The 17,122-nt window shown below is 48.8% G+C and overlaps 1 protein-coding gene across 5 annotated transcripts in view; it reads right to left on the bottom strand.

Annotated features, from left to right (window-relative positions):
* The window catches only part of STXBP5 (syntaxin binding protein 5), a 1,242,391-nt gene that overhangs the window by 79,197 nt on the left and 1,146,072 nt on the right, over window positions 1-17,122 (bottom strand). The gene's annotated exons all lie outside the window — the stretch shown is intronic.

Raw genomic sequence — 17,122 nt, 5'->3', positions numbered from 1 at the left:
GGAAACACCTTAACCCTAGATATCGGCCCCCAGAACGGGGAGGATGGGTGGGGCGGTAAGGAATCTAACACTAACTACTGTTTCTTCCAGATATATCGTTACTGAAGGTAAGTAACTTGTGCATCTGAAAGAAACAGGTTAGTGTTAGATTCCTTATGTTAGAATAGATACCCCAGCAATACCAACCCCGGTGGTGGATCTGCGGACCAAGATCACACCAAAAAGTCCTGGAGAACGGAACGGCCGAAAAAGCCTCTCGAGACTTGGCTGTCCAGGCAGTAGTGTCTAGCAAACGTGTGCAGCGAGTCCCACGTAGCAGCCTGACAGATGTCCTGCAATGGGACTCCCCGACCCAGGGCAGTAGTAGCCGCTGTGGCCCGAGTGGAATGGGCCCTCAGCCTAACAGGGGGCTCCTTTTTAGCCTAGGAGTAACAGACCTTGATGCACAACACGACCTACCGAGAGATGGTCCGTTTGTGCACCGCCCGTCCCTTCTTTGTGCCCACGTAACCAACAAAGAGCTGGTCGTCCACCCGGAACTGGTAGGTGTGATCAAGGTAGAAGGAAAGCGCAGGTTTTGGGTCCAGACGGTGGAGCCTCTCTTTCTCCTTGGAAGGATGCGGAGGCGGAAAGAAGGTGGGCAAGGTGATGGACTGCCCAATGTGAAAGGCTGTAACCACCTTGGGAAGGAAAGAAGGACGTGTTTTCAACACAACTTTGTCCGGATGGACGGAAAGGAAAGGAGGCTTAGAAGAAAGAGCCTGGAGCTCACTCACTCTCCTGGCAGAGTTGATGGCTACCAGGAATGCAGTTTTAAGAATAAGAAGACAAAGAGGGCAATTGTGAAGTGGCTCGAAAGGAGCGCAAATCAAAAATGTAAGAACAAGGTTCAAGTCCCACTGAGGCATCATGAAAGGATCAGGAGGGAACATGTGCTTGATGCCCTTCAAGAACCTATTAACAATAGGGGACTTGAAAAGAGAAGGCTGATCAGGAAGCCTCAAGAAAGCAGAAATGGCAGAGAGGTGGCCCTTAAGAGTGCCCTGAACAGAGCCCTGCTGGGCCAAAGAAAGAAGGAAGAGTAGAACCTCTGAAAAGGGCGGCAGAGAGAGGATCCACAGCCTTTGCTGTGCACCATGCCACAAATTTGTTCCACCTGCAGGGGTATACCGATTTTGTGGAGGGACGCCTGGCTGCCAGAATCACATCACATACTTCAGGAGGCAAGTCAAATGGCCTCAACTACTGCCGCTCAATCTCCACACATGGAGGTGGAGGCTGGACAGGTTCGGATGGAGGACCATCCCCTGCTGCTGCAACAGAAGGTCCTCCTGAAGAGGCAGACAAATCGGAGGATCGACTGACATGCTGAGTAGCTCGGGATACCAGTATCTTCGTGCCCAGTCCGGACCCACAAGGATAACTTGGGCCCGGTCGCGCCTGATCTTCTTCAGCACTCTGGGCAGAAGTGGTATAGATGGAAAGGCGTACAACAGACCGCAGCTCTACTCGCGACGAAAAGCGTGTCAGAGCAAGCGCCGCCTTGGAAATTCCAATGAGCAGAACTGATGACATTGCGCGTTCTCTTCGGCGGCGAATAGATCTAACCACGGCTCTCCCCACTGCCGAAAGAGGTCTTGCGCCACGTCCGAGTTCAGACGCCATTCGTGATCCATCATGCACCGGCGGCTGAGTTTGTCCGCCCTGGCATTCAGGGAACCTGCCAGGTGTTGATCCACCAGGGTGACGCCTTTTTCATCCAGCCATGTCCAGAGGCGCAGAGCCTCCTGACAAAGGGTCCACGACCCCACCCATCCCTGTTTGTTGCAGTACCACATGGCGGTGGTGTTGTCCGTGAACACCTGAACTACACTTCACCAGACAGAGGGAAGGAATGCTTTCAGTGCAAGTCGGATCGCCCGCAGCTCCAGGCGGTTAATGTGGAGCCGGGACTCTGCCGGAGACCAGAGGCCTACTTCTGGCCCAGGAACGCGCTTGACGGCCCCCTTGGCCAAGAGGGCCGTAACTTCCTCCTGCAGAAGTCGCAAGTGATGCCCCGACATGCGGTGGTACTGCGATGGGATGGCTGGAGGGGTCGCCTCAAACGGGAGGGAATAGCCCCTTCGGATGATTTGCAGCACCCACCTGTCCGATGTGATGGAGCACCAGTGGAGGAGGTGATGGCGAACCCTGCCCCCCACTGGCGTCGAATGGGTCTGAAAACTCAGAAGATTTCGAGACAGATGCTGCGGGGGCGGGTGTGGACTGGCCTTGCCTGTGCCCCCCACCACCGCCACGGCGGTTACCACGTCCGCGACCGCGTTGAGGTTGGTTCTGCGGCCTGTGGCTAGTGGTACGTGAGGGGGCGCCCCTTTCTTGGCCACGAAAGGCGTAAGTCTGCTGCCGTTGGCCTACGCCCAAGGACTTGGCCGTAGCCCTGGAGTCCTTAAAACGTTCCAGCGCGCTGTCCGCCTTGTCGCCAAAAAGGCGACGGCCATCAAAGGGCATGTCCATAAGGGATGCTTGGACATCGCCCGAAAAGTTGGCAGACCTCAGCCAGGCGTGGCGGTAAACCGCCACCGTCGTTGCAATCGCCCTGCCTAGCAAGTCCGTGGTATCCAGTCCACACCGAATGGAATGTCGTGCTGCGTCCCTTCCCTCCGCGAGGGCCTGGGTTAGCTTTGCCTTGACCTCTGCTGGGCTTTGCGGCAGCACTTCCGCAATCGTATCCCACAAAGAGTCGGAGTAACAGCCCAAAAGGCAGGCAGTATTGACAGACCGCAACCCAAAGCTCAGTGAGGAGAACAGCTTCTTACCGAACTGGTCGTAACTTTAGGATTCCCGATCCGGAGGGGCAGTCGGGAATGCTGTCTGGGAAGTTGAGGCCTGGATGACCAGGCTCTCAGGGGTGGGGTGAACGGAAAGGAAACTGGGGTCGCCCGGAGCCGCGTCGGGCCACGTTCCAATCCACAGTGAGGCCTGTGCAGAGCTTGGAGCAGGTGCCCAACAGAACGTCAGTGAGGGCCTCGTTGAACAGCAGGAGAGGCACCGAGGAGCTTGCCTGCGGTTTGAGTACCTCAGTGAGGAGGTTAGTCCTCACAGCTGCGACTGGGAGCTCAAGAGCCAAGGCCTTGGCTGCCCGAGTCAACACCACGCTGTACGCAGCCAACTCCTCCGTAGCCACGGTAGGAGGGGAGACAACACCAGTGTCGGGCGAAGTGTTCAGACAACTGGCTTTCCCAAGTTCGTCCGTCCAGTCCTGCAGTGCAAGAGGGTCCTCAAAACCCTCCCAATCCCCCTCGTCCTCCATCTCCTGAAAGTCAGGAAGAAAGGATGGAGCCGGATCGTCGGTGAAAGGCTCACCTATCAGCGTCGAAGACGGTGCCGGGAAGCGCCGGTCCAATGCCAGATCCGGACAGGGATGGGGATTGGGGACGACATCGCCCGAGAACGGCGCCGGGGGCGACACCCTTGGTGACGACGCCGGCGGAGGGGTCATAAGGTCGACCGGTGTCGACACGGATCCAGGCCTGGATCCTGAGGAGTCCCACAGCGTCGGGACCGAAGTAGCCGACGGTGCCGAAGAACCCGACGGCGCCAGAGCCACCGGCCCGCTTAGGCTCCCAAACGGGTCCGCGGGGCCCGAAGGCACCTCGACGGGGGCCAGACGGAGGGAAGCGCGACCTCATGGCCGTGAGGAAGGTGCCGATCTTCTCCGGCGTCGTTCAGCCCAGGGACCGGCGGGTGTGGAGCTGGACGCGGCGCTTGCGGCTCCGGTGGAGCCGTGTGGGCGGTGCCGCCCGAACACCCGGCCGCGTCACGCGAGTGTCGGGAGGAGTCAGAAGAGCGAGGTCGCTTCTTCTACTTCTTGTGCCTCGACTAACCTGAGGACTTTGAACCCGACGAATGGTGTCGACTCGCCGTGCTGTGATGACTGTGGCCCCGTGACCGGTCACTCGACCTCCTCCTGGACCGGGAAGCGCCGGTCCAATGCCAGATCCGGACAGGGATGGGGATTGGGGACGACATCGCCCGAGAACGGCGCCGGGGGCGACACCCTTGGTGACGACGCCGGCGGAGGGGTCATAAGGTCGACCGGTGTCGACACGGATCCAGGCCTGGATCCTGAGGAGTCCCACAGCGTCGGGACCGAAGTAGCCGACGGTGCTGAAGAACCCGACGGCGCCAGAGCCACCGGCCCGCTTAGGCTCCCAGACGGGTCCGCGGGGCCCGAAGGCACCTCGACGGGGGCCAGACGGAGGGAAGCGCGACCTCATGGCCGTGAGGAAGGTGCCGATCTTCTCCGGCGTCGTTCAGCCCAGGGACCGGCGGGTGTGGAGCTGGACGCGGCGCTTGCGGCTCCGGTGGAGCCGTGTGGGCGGTGCCGCCCGAACACCCGGCCGCGTCACGCGAGTGTCGGGAGGAGTCAGAAGAGCGAGGTCGCATCTTCTACTTCTTGTGCCTCGACTAACCTGAGGACTTTGAACCCGACGAATGGTGTCGACTCGCCGTGCTGTGATGACTGTGGCCCCGTGACCGGTCACTCGACCTCCTCCTGGACCGGGACCACGAGCGGCGCGGGCCGACTGCCGGATCTCGAGTCGCTTACGGGACCGCTCCCGCCTAGCTTTCGACGTCAGTACCCGGCAGTCGGGGCACAACTTGTCATCATGGTCGACCCGAGGCAATAAAGGCACCGACGGTGGGGGTCGGTAACCGACATAGGTTGGTTACATTCATCACAGGGCTTGAACCCGGGCATCCCTACCAGCACCGGAGTCGATAAACGACTCGAGAAGATCCAAAACAGATCGAAAAAAGTTTGTCCAAAAGTGACTGAGGATTACTGCTCTTCCTGGATCTGCGCTTGCTCGCGCAGAAAAAATAACTGACGTCAGCGCGCGAGGTCGACGTCTAAGTACTCCGACGACGTCATCCCGGCGACGACGGACGGGGAGCCGCAGACGACGCCTACTGATGCGCAGGGGTACTGCTACGCAAAACTTTCCGGATCCAGTCTGACGCCTGGGGATATTCTAAGGTAAGGAATCTAACACTAACCTGTTTCTTTCAGATTAAAGAGCTGTAGGTACTGAGTACCGGACAGTACCCGCTCATTTAAAACACTGTCCTTGAGAAGTGACGCTCGCAGTCAGAGACATTTGGGATATCGCCTGGCAGTTTTAAAGCCCACATTTCATACCTGGAACATTAGCGGACTTCGAAGGCTGACACCTGGTGTTTCCTACGTCGGAGCGGGACTGCGAGGACCAGAGGTGTTTGCGGTTCCTCATCTTCCAAAACCTGGTGTCTCTTCCCGCCCCCTCCTCCTCCCATTTAGCTACGCCTACAACCGCTACCACGGGACGGGCGCGGGCAAAGCACGGGCAAAGGGCTGGCCCGTTTAAGCCCGTTCAAGGCCGTTCAAGACCGGTCCGGGCTATCCCTCCTTCTCCCGCAAATTCATACCTGTATGTATGTTTTGTATCTTGCTAATCTGGTAATTTGTTGCTATATATATTGTGTCTCCCAATCTATAAATGTCAACACGCGAGAGTAGTAGTAAGACATTACTGGGAGGGCCCCAGCTAACAGGCACCATTGACAACTTTATAATACGGGCTAATTCTGTAATTGACCAAGGCATTAGCCTAATGGAACGTATGTTGTCACAGGATCTAGCTATGGCCAAAAGATCATCTATGGGACATATTGCAAAAGCACGCACCCCTGAACGCACCATTAGGCCGAACCCAATTGAGACTCAAGCAGTTGTGCATAGTATGCCCACTATACTAGTCCAATCACAAACACAATCCTTAACTGACCCCTTATCCTCAAGCATATCGGAGGTTGTCCCAGAAACTATAGCATTCGAGGTTCAGGAAGAAATACACACTAGGCAACTGCAGGATAGATGGGAGGGTGCTATACCAAAAAGAAAGCGAGTTAACAATATTGGCCAAGGTGGAAGAAATCCCTAGGTAGCAAAAAGTCAGGACACAAATGATATTGCTAGCAAGAAAGGTGAGGACCAAGGGCATATTACGCAGAGTGGGTTGGTTGGTCCGCAGCTTGACATACAGAATGTAACTTTAGACACCACAACTATGGTGGATGCTGTTGACACTAGCTTATGTATACTGGATGAAGTGTCCGGCCCACTATTAAACAACCTAGGGAAGTTGTTTAAGACCCTTCTTATCCCCCTGGAAACTAGATTGCTACATATTGAAATCCAGCTCTCTGAGCTGGCTAACACTATAAAAGCCCTACCAAGTTCTAGGATAGAAATAGTCCCACCCAAAGATCCCGTGGGTAGTGTACCGGAAGGCCAAATAAAAAATAAGCCTCTGGAAATGATTCAAAGGCCAAATTCTAATTTATCAAAGACGCCAATGAGGAAATTGCCAGAAAAACTTCCCATAGCTAATGAGCATCCCGATCTGGAACTAACTAGTTCTGACACTCATATCCCAAATCCAGGAAAGAACCCGACTGAGAGGGCATCAAAGGGCAAACTTACAATTAATTTACCTCCGGAAGCCTGCCCTTATGTTGTGGTATTGACAGGGGTGCCAGAATTGAGTAATTCCCTTGAAGAATCCTTTTGGGCACTAAAAAACAAGGTATCCCATTTGCTAAATACTAATCGTCCCATGAAATATGACGAGCAAAATCCTAATGGTAAGAAGGGTGTCATGGATGGATTATAATAGAAAAACAACGCAAGGGGATTGCGTGCTACTGACTTTTGAGGACCCACGTACGGTGGAATACATCTGTTTGTAGGGACCTCAAAATAGTAGGGCTGCCATAGAACCCACACAGCTCTCCTACTATGGAGGGAACTGGACTAGGGTCATGAAGAGTGCACGAGGTGGGATGGAGTACAGGGGATATAGTTATATAAACAACTGGGGAGGGGTGCCCACAGCTAACAGGTTTAGCTGTCTAGATATGGTAGATTGACTACAGCTGTCTACAGAGAACATAACTGCTATCACTGAGGGGCTATGTATGCATAATCCCACAAATATCTACGATTCAAAAGCAGGAGGAGATGAAAGAAGAGATGAAGCGGATAATGGTGGTCAAGACATCCCAAATCCTTGTAGCTTATTGGACCAAGTAGGAAATATTAATGTAAACCCTGGGGAGGGTAAGTTGGGGTCTGATTATGCAGTGAGAAATATAGTTTGAGGTGCTGACCGAGATTTGAATAGACGAATGTCGTCAGGCGGGTTGGAGGCATGCCCAGTATTTGTGCAAAGCGAGATTAGCGCAGGTGAGTGCTCCAACACACTAGTGGGTAGGAGTCCCATAGGTACGACATGTGCAGAAATCACACGTAGAAAGGACATTTCCTTAATCTATGAGCAAATGCATAATTTTAATAGTCTTGTCCCAAACATGAAACTAATCTCTTGGAATATATTTGGGTTAACCAAATATTTGAATGATACAAACTGGTCAAATTATATTGATTCAAGTGTATTCTGCTTTTTCCAGGAAACCTGGGCTCTCAGTACACTTCACAGAGTAGGCTATAAGACCTTTGGGATCAATGCAGTACCTTCCGTAAGAGGGAGGCCCTTGGGTGGACTTATTACTTGGGTAAACGTATTACTGAAAATTAAGGTTGAAGTTATCGACACAGACTCCATGGACATACTAGCATTAAAAGTTATTACATGTGATGGGAATGTGTTATATCTTATCAATATTTATAATAGACCCTCAGCACTATCTAAAGAATAAGTGACCTTGGGGAAACTGGATACTTTCTTAAATACTCTGGTAGAAAAACACTCAGTAATAATAGCCGGGGACTTGAATTGCAGTTATGAGCCAATTCTAGGGCTGGGGGATGTATTAGTGGAGGAAGACAGAGCTAACAACATTCCCTTGCTAGATAATATAGACCCGGTACGTTGCTCAGTGTTGGCTGTTCAAATAATGAAACAGTCCGTGGAACACGGCCTAAGGGCATGCAATGGCCGTCTCCCGGCAGATATATTGAAAAGACCGACTTTTGTAAGGAATAGCTCAAAAAGTAATCTTGATTATATAATTGTTTCCCTGGACATTTGGCAATTCATGATCGATTTAGAGGTGAAAGATAGTATTGAGAGCGACCACCGCCCATTTGATTTATTATTTAATCCTTGGTTGACTAATGAGGTTGGCTCTCTCAATAATATAGATGCCCTAACCGGCACTTGTGATGAAACACTGGTGAGCAACAATAGACACACCTTAAAATGGCCTCACATATTGGAACGCAGGGAAGCCCTGGTGGGAAATTACTCACTTTTAGCTGACACGTTTTCCTTCTACGTAAATGCACCATTGGAGGTTGAGAATTCTATTAATTTTATAAATCTGCATACCGAGTTTTTTAAAACATTAAAATTAATGGTAACCAAACTTCCTAAAAAAAATTACCAAAAGTCAAATAAATTATCCCATAGTAAGACATGGTATGGCAAAATTTGCCGACAAACAAAAGCTAATCTCCTGTTGGCAGTAAAAACCCAAACCCCAGCTAAAATCAGGATGTAAGGAAAACATATAAGCAAACACAGGAGGCTGCGAGAAGAGCTTGGGAGGAAGCAAGTTGGGCTGACTTGCTGGTAGCAACCAAGTCAAAGGACAATGTTGGGTTTTGGAAATTGGCGGCAAATGGGAGCGATGTCGGGAGAAAAGCGAAAGATGTATACCTTGACGAGCTCACTTGTGTTAATCATTTTACTAACCTATTTAAAAACCTGATTCCATAACTGAAGTTGATGAGGATGCCCCGTGGCTCACTCCGTGTGTAAATAAATTGGAATTTAGTTTAGAGGAAACCGAAATGGCTATTAATGCTGTTAAAAACGGCAAAGTGCCAGGTTTAGACAAAATTCCTAGAGATCTGTATAAACACGAGCTAAGCGTTTGGGCACCATATATAAACTATTTGTGTAACATATTGGCGTCAGGTGTCGATTTTCCAGATAGCTGGCGGGGTGTGGAAATTGTTTTAATATTTAAAAAGGGCGATAGGTCTGATCCATCTAACTATCGCCCAATTAGCCTAATGGATATTTTGCAAAAAATATATTCCAGGCACATTTTAGCTAGAGTGAACGAGTGGATGGAAGATAATATGGTACTCACAAAGTTCCAAGCTGGGTTTAGGAACAAAGTGAGCAATGTAGACCAAGTATTTAGATTCTGCTGTCTCTATTGGAAATATGTGCACATAAGAAAGGGCCATCTCTACGTCACGTTTGTAGATCTCAGAACTGCGTTCGATTTAGCATCACAAGATCTTTTATGGGAATCTCTCTATTTGCAAGGGTTACCAGCATCCCTGCTTCATCAGATAATAGGGTTACATGCGAACAACTTTGCAAAAGTGCAATGGGGTCCCAATACGGAACTTTCACAGAACATACCAATTGAGCGTGGGGTTCGCCAGGGCTGCGTGCTGGCCCCCACGCTATTTTCGCTCTTTGTAAATGATATCCCCACACATCTGGCTGGCTGTAATAATGATTCCTCTAAATTGAATGGAGAGAGGGTATCCACGTTATTATTCGTGGACGATACCATATCTCTCAAACCCCTAGAGGTCTTCAGGCACTCTTATTCTCCTTCCAGCAGTATTGTAATAAAAAGGGATTGTAAATAAATGCTAAAAAAACAAATGCATGGCTCTAAATTCCCATAAATCCCAAATCCCTGGTACTAAACGGACAAAAATTAGAAGTGGTCCAGAACTTCTCCTATTTGGGGGTTTCTCTTGATTCTAAATTTTCTTTGAAATCCCAGGTAGAGAAAAGTAAGCTGATCTTTACGCAGAATACCATGCCTATCCTAAAGAAGCATGGTACAAGCTTTAGCAAAGCAGTTACACCGGCCTTGGAGATATTCAAGTTTAAGGCCCAGTCTGCAGCACTATATGGGGCTGAAATTTGGGGGCTAATGTCAAAAAATGCCTTTACAATAAACGAAAACAAGTTTTTGAGAAGTCTTGTTAGACTTCCAAACAGTACCCCCCTAGTCCCATTGATATTGGACCTAAATGTCAAAAGATCAGACCATTATGGAATTCTACGGCCCCTATCGTTCTGGGTGAGGTTTTGGTCCACACCAGAACTTATAGATTATAGGAATGGGTTAAAGGAAGTAATGAGTCTGGATGTGCTTTTTAATGTACCTGAGACAAGGGATCGCTAAAATTGATTCTGCACCAGGCAATCCTCAAGTGCTCTTATCTTGCTGCATAGTCCCAAGCAGTATGATGTAGGGGGAGGTTTGAGAGACAGGCGTGAACAGCAAGAAATACAATGAGTACAGGGTTATGGGTACAAAGATAATAATACAGGATAGAGGATAAGGCAAAAGGGATACGAGTGCAGGTCTAAGGATACAGTGTTTAGAATTCTGGCTTCTGGGAGCAGTGCCAAGGATGCTGGGCTACGGATGCATGGTTATGGGGAGAAGGAAACGGTCACATCATTCTGAGCTGGGGTTACAATGCCAAGGGTGCATGGTTATGGATAGAGGGAGAAGGTTATAGGGTTATGGGCACATGATCAATGGTACAGGGCAAATTGTACACAAATAGGGATCCTTGTGTAGAGGGATTAGTATGTAGGCTACAGGATAAATGGAAGAGGGTACACAGTTAAGTGAGTGAGTACTTGTTTCTAGCCAACGTTCAAGGATACCGGGTTAAGAGTTGATGACTGTTATGTATGGTCCAAGTTTATCTCTACAGGGCTAAGGATAAAGGATTATGGCTACAGGGCTAATGGTTTTGTGCACAGGCTACATAACTAACGCTATAGGGTTATGGATACAGGGCTAAATGAACAAATTACTTACCTTCAGAAAGGCTTTTCAGGTGGATACAGTATCTACCTTTAAATTCCTCACCTGCTGAATACCTCTATCTGCCATAATTCCATGTAAACTTTCTTGATAGCTCTACCACGTCAACGGGGACCTTCGGTATATACATGGCTCCGCACGCAGCACCACGTGACATCACTGTAGCCAAAGGAAGCCCCCGTTGTCATGCTGACATCAGTTTCCACCAATTCGTTTTGTTTTGTGCTTTCAAGGCGAGTGGATAGAACTAACATCACAACGGCAATTACAGTTTCTAATCTCAAAATCAAAGGCATACAAATCAAAATGCATATACATATTAAATATACATAAATAGATTCCTTTGATACATAACGGGAAGGTGGGTCGGTGAGGAGCTACAGTATCCACCACAAAAACAGTTACCAAACATAAGTAACTTGCTCTTCTAATGGATGCAGCCATCTGTGGATACTTCACCTTTTGAATAGAATACCCAAGTAGACCCACACTTAGAGGTGGGTACATATCGGTCTATAGCAACAAATTGTGCAAAACAGAACAAGTGAAGTGACCCTCACTCCTCACTTCAGAATCTAAATAATAGTGTTTTGCAAAAGTGTGAAGCGTGGTCCTAGTCGCTAGAGGTAGAAGATTTAGCTCTAGCAGAGCATAAATACCTTCTGGAGATTCCTTCTGTGCCATAATGTACTTAGTACAAAGGATGAGCCATCTTGACAGAGTCCTTTTGTGAACCGCCATTCCCTTCATTTTCCTGATGTACCCCACAAAAGGCTGGTCATTCAATCTGAATGCACATGTCCTATCCACATAGAAACTAACAGCTCTTCTGAGGACCATTCAATGAAGTATTTTCTACTCTTTGATTGGATGGGGAGGAGGATTGAAAGTAGAAAGGGTGTTGGACTGACCCAATTGGAAGGGAGTAACCACTTTCGGTAATAAAGCAGCCCTGGTTCTCAGTACCAAGTTACCAGGGAAGAAAGTTCTGAAGGGAGGTTTAACCCTTAAGGCTTGTAGCTTACTAACTTACCTTGAAGGTGTTATGGCAGTAGGAAAAACATCTTAAATGTTAGAAATCTCAAGGGACAACTTTGAACAGAGCAAAATGGAGAACACATCAGATACGTAAGAACTAAATTAAGATACCACTGAGGCATGATGAAAGGAATGAGAGGGTATCTATTTGTAAGTCCCTTAATGAACTGTAAAACAATATGACACAGAGACGGTTGATTTGGTAAACAAAGAAAAGCTGTGAGAGCAGACAAATAACCCTGAACCGTGGTACTGTAAAGCCTTGCTGTGCCAAAGAAAGGGCAAAATTAAAAATAACCAACACATTAGCCTTGAAAGGGTCTAAGGAATTATTACCACACCACTTCACACATTTAAACCATCTGCCAGCATAAATAGATTTGGTGCAGTGTCTTCTGGTTGATATAATGGGGGGTAAAATAACATCCACTTCATCAGGGAAAGTGAAAAGGAACTCAGGTTGCCCAGTTCAATCTCCAGACATGTTGGTGCAAGTCCTGGAAGTAGGGGTGTAAAATCTGCCCCAGCGACACCGAGAGGAGATCTGCCCTGAGTGGAAGACAGAGCGGATGGCACAGGGATAGGTGAACAAGGTCTGTATACCACACCCTTCGTGGCCAGTCTGAATTTGTTATGATTACTTGGGCTCAGTTGAGGCGAATCTTCCTCAGAATCAAGAGGAATGAAGGGTATGTGACGGAAAGTGTAAAACAGCTGGGAGCTCCAGCAAAATTGAAATGCATCCTCCAATTCCACCTGCACCAGATAGTGGAGGCTGCAGAATGACGGGCAGTGCACTTTCTCTCAAGTGACAAAAAGGTCTATATGAGGAGTTTCCCATAACTGGAAAATGTATAGTACCACTTCCAGATGGAGACGCAAAGGCGTGATCGGCTGAAAAATGCTTTCTGAGACAGTCTGCATGCACTTTAAAAACTCCAACCAAGTGATTTGCAATCAACAAATTTGATGATACTGAGACCAGTATCAGAGTAGTAGAGCTTCTCTGCAGAGAAGACACAACCCTACTCCTCCCTTGCTTGTTGATGTACCACATTGTTGTGGTATTGTCTGTCAAGACTTGCAGTGACTGACAGCGAATGAAAGGGAGAAAGGCCTTCAGAGCCAGACATATCACCCATAATTCAAACAGATTGATATGAAACAACTCTTCCTCTGGAGACCACAGTCCACTGATCTCCAGATCCTCCAGACGAGCTCCCCACCCTAGAGTGGAGGCATCTGTTACGACTGTGGCCACCGGAGGAGGAGGATGAAACGGCTGCCCTTGAGATACATTGGGGTACACATCCCACCATGGAAGATCCACTACAGCGTCTCTGGAGATCCTAACAGATGACTGGAGATTCCGGTTGTGTTGAAACCACTGGAAGGCCCTCATTTGCCAACATGCATGGGTGACCAGCAGAATGTAAGAGGCCAAGACCTTCAGGACTGGAACTACTGCTCTACTCTGGAACATTGGAATCATAGCCTGAAAATCCAGAATCCTTTGAGATGGAAGACTTGCCTCACTGTAGTGTCCAGTACTGCCCATATAAACAGGGTTCGCTGAGAGGGCTCTAGGTGAGACTCTGCTTATTGATGGAAAAGCCCAGTCGTTACCCGCAAGTGATGCAATAACAACTCCGGAGACTTGGCCTTGATAAGCCAGTCATCTAGGTAACGGAATACTGGTATTCCAAACCATTTGAGATGATCTGCAGACACTATCATCACCTCTGTGAAGCCTCGAGGATTGGAAGTAAGGCCAAACGGGAGGACCGCAACTTGATAATGTTGAGATCCCACCGTAAAGAGAAGGTACTTTCTGTGCAAGTGCAAAATAGCGATGTGAAAGTAAGCATCCAACCCACGCACCAGGCTCTGTTAGCGCCTAGCCAACAACTTACAAAGAACCTTAATAGCAGAATGAATTAATGTCAGAAGGCGGTACGTGGAGGGATCCTCTGGTAAACCCCTTGGCTTCAGCATGAGACAAATAATGCCCTTGAGCATAGTAGAGGTCAGAGTCCCAAGCCCCGAGCCTCTAAAAATGCCTCCAGTAGTGCCTCTGCCACAGTCCCAGCGTGCGAAGCAGGGGTGGCGGCGGCGTGCTGGCACAAGAGACGGCGCCTTTCCTCCCCCTGGGATGCCGCCACTCTTGGGGCCAGACAGAGCACAACACACCGAGTGCAGACCGGCCTCTGCATCCCTCTGGCGCCCACACTCGGCGTCCTCTGCAGAGCTGGGCTCTGGTACTCGCTCTGCCTGGTTGCTAGGCGACGTGGTGATGCTGCATTGATGCAGCAACCGTAAAGTCTTTCAAACCCGAATGTATTCAGGCGACGAAAAAAACAAGTCAGGTCCCAGGCCGTGCTGTGATTGGCTGACGTCACGGGGGTGTCCCGGGCCGGCAGCCAATCACAGCGCGGTCCGGGACACACGGCAAAAGGGGCGGGGCTTAAAAAAAGACCCAGAAACGCCCCCGAATCGCGTTTTAACGGGAAAACGTGATTGACAGGCAATCTCTTCCAATGGCTAGCCTCCATTTATGGAGCTAGCCAATGGAAGAAGGGGCGGGTTCAAGTCCCCCATATTGTAAACAATAGCTTTCGCCTGGGCGGGGCACTGCTTCGCAGTGCTCCGGCCAGGTCGAAACCTAATAAAAAAACAGGGTGGCGAGGAGCAGGCAGGAAATAGGTTTCATGCAATATCTTTAGAAAATCCGACTATTTAGTCCTAAAAATGATCCTGTGATAAACCTCTGCCTGCTTCTTCACCCCTTGCATGCTCTGTAAGATCTTCAAAAGGCTCCCAGTCAACACCAAAAGAACAGTCCCTCAAGCCCTACTCACCAGCCGGCTGGACTACGGCAACACTCTCTATGAAGGAATTACCTCATACCTCCTGAAAAAAACTACAAACCATACAGAATTCAGTCGCCGGGCTCATCCTCAACCTCCACAAGCGGACCCACATCACCCCCACCTCAAAAAACTCCACTGGCTCCCCATTCAGAAAATATGTCAATTCAAGATTCTCCTCCACACCCACAAAGCTCTACACAAGGACCAGCATACATCAACCAAAGCCTGAACATTCAACCTTTCTCCAGACACCTCAAGCTCACACCCCCAGCATCCGCGAAAACAAGAGTGGAGGATGCTCCTTCTCCTACCTTGCTGCAATGACCTCCCCTTCACCTTCGGACCTCATCCTCGCTGCTATCATTCAGGAAAGGACTCAAGACCTGGTTGTTCAACTACCCCCCCCCCCCAACACTCCAGAAGCAGGATTCTCATTACCTGGATACCCTCTCAGGTGATTAGACTCAAGAATCGAATTAGAGAAAAGGCTGAATTGTGATGTGAACAAATACAGAAATTACCCGTAAAAGTTTCAGTGTAAGGGACAAAAAATTACTACTCTGGAACAGAAAAATAGAGTTTTCTATTTTTAGCTACAACCTTAACTTTCCCTATGCCCATGAGCCGCTAATGACCTTACACAATGTATCCTGACAAGTGCATACACATACCTCACACCCACTCACAATCACTGACACTCATTTATTCATAGGTGCATAAAGGAAGGAGCTGGATGCTTCAGGAGAGAAGGGAAAACTAGAAGATCCCGCCGCCTCTCATTAGCTAACCTTGTCATGGATCAGGCAATGAGAGGAGGACCTTCCCTAGATCCTCACAAAGTGGGGTCAATGAGACTTGCTGACCTCGCTCCACGCTGTGACAAGGCATCGTTGATATGACATTGAGTCTTTGGCACTTCAGGACTTAAACCTGAAGGTCCCAGGACTGACTATTGATGTGCTCCCTCTTATCACACGGTTACAGACCGTACAAGGTGGTGAAATCTTTAGCCTGGCAAAGCTTGGCATTATTGGATGTAAATACCAGGCTGCCTGACATGGTTAGTGATTGTCAGGCCAAAGTTTGCTCAACCTTACAGACATTTCTCAAGCTTTGGGAAATGGAGGGGAGCAGCGCCCTGCCATTCATAATGATGGACAGACCCTGCACTAGACCTCTACCTCATTTGGGTTTGCATCAGAACACTTCAGCATTCAATCAGTCAACCACTCACACTGAATACCTGCCAGCATACTCACATCATCTATGAGTCACACCCTCAGGTGGGTCCTCTCTGTGCTGCATCAAGAGCACAACCAATGAAATACCATCTCATCTTGATGTCCTCAATTGTGTCACCTATGATTTCAACAGTTATGACATCTATTAGGTCATTTGTGGCAGCATCTGTGGAGTCATCAATCATGCCACTGATAATAACACACCAACTCGGCCCAACGGCAATAGAGGAGTTTAAACAAACACTATATGATATTACACATTTTTTAATTAGCAGTGACAGATTAGTAATTATCCCAAGATCACAAAATGTTTAGCTGGGATCTCAGTTCCAACGTCTGCAGCACTGGCTGTAAGGCCACATCTCCTCCCCAGTAATGACATTAGTTATATCACAGATTTTAATGTTTCTGATGTCATCTGTGATATCACATGGGAGGGCATGTGCACCTTATGTGTTAGGGAGTTAGCCGTGGGTAGTTTTAGTAGGCAATGTGTAGTTTTTCAGGTTAGGATTATACCCTTATCCCCCAATTGAAGTTTACTAATGGAATCCCTGCATTATGTGGATAGAAGAGTTGTTTACGTAGGACGGGAATAATAATCTACAGTTTCTTCAGTGGATGGTATGGATTTTGTAGTGATGCACTTCAGTCGTCCCTTATGCTCACTATTTACAGGTTAGAAATATGGCCTTAGTTTCTGTGCAGACTACTCAGGACACACATGTACAGTGTTTAAGGGCTTCTGCCCTCAGGGAATTCCACAGAGGTAGTGGCTTACAAGCATGTTGAGTCCAGAATTCCGCTGTTCGGCATAGAGCACCCTTCTGGCTGTAGCATGTACTTACTGTTTGCATCCCTCGCACTGTATGAAACATTGCGCAAATCATTGCCTACATTCCTCTACTGTACTTAATGCACATGTGACATGGGCTATAAGTACTCTGCACACAGGTTAGCCTGTGGTAATGCTGTAAGCTGGTAATATCCTGTGTGCAGTATAAACTGGGAACGGTCGAAGTATGGTATGCGCAGGTCATGGTCTGTGACTATCCCATGCAGTCATTACATAGAGGGTGTACCCATAAC

This window comes from Lissotriton vulgaris, chromosome 6 (assembly GCF_964263255.1).
Source record: "Lissotriton vulgaris chromosome 6, aLisVul1.2, whole genome shotgun sequence".
Lineage (NCBI taxonomy): Eukaryota > Metazoa > Chordata > Amphibia > Caudata > Salamandridae > Lissotriton > Lissotriton vulgaris.
Note: the sequence above shows the minus strand (reverse complement) of the source record. Positions and strands in the feature narration are given on the sequence as shown.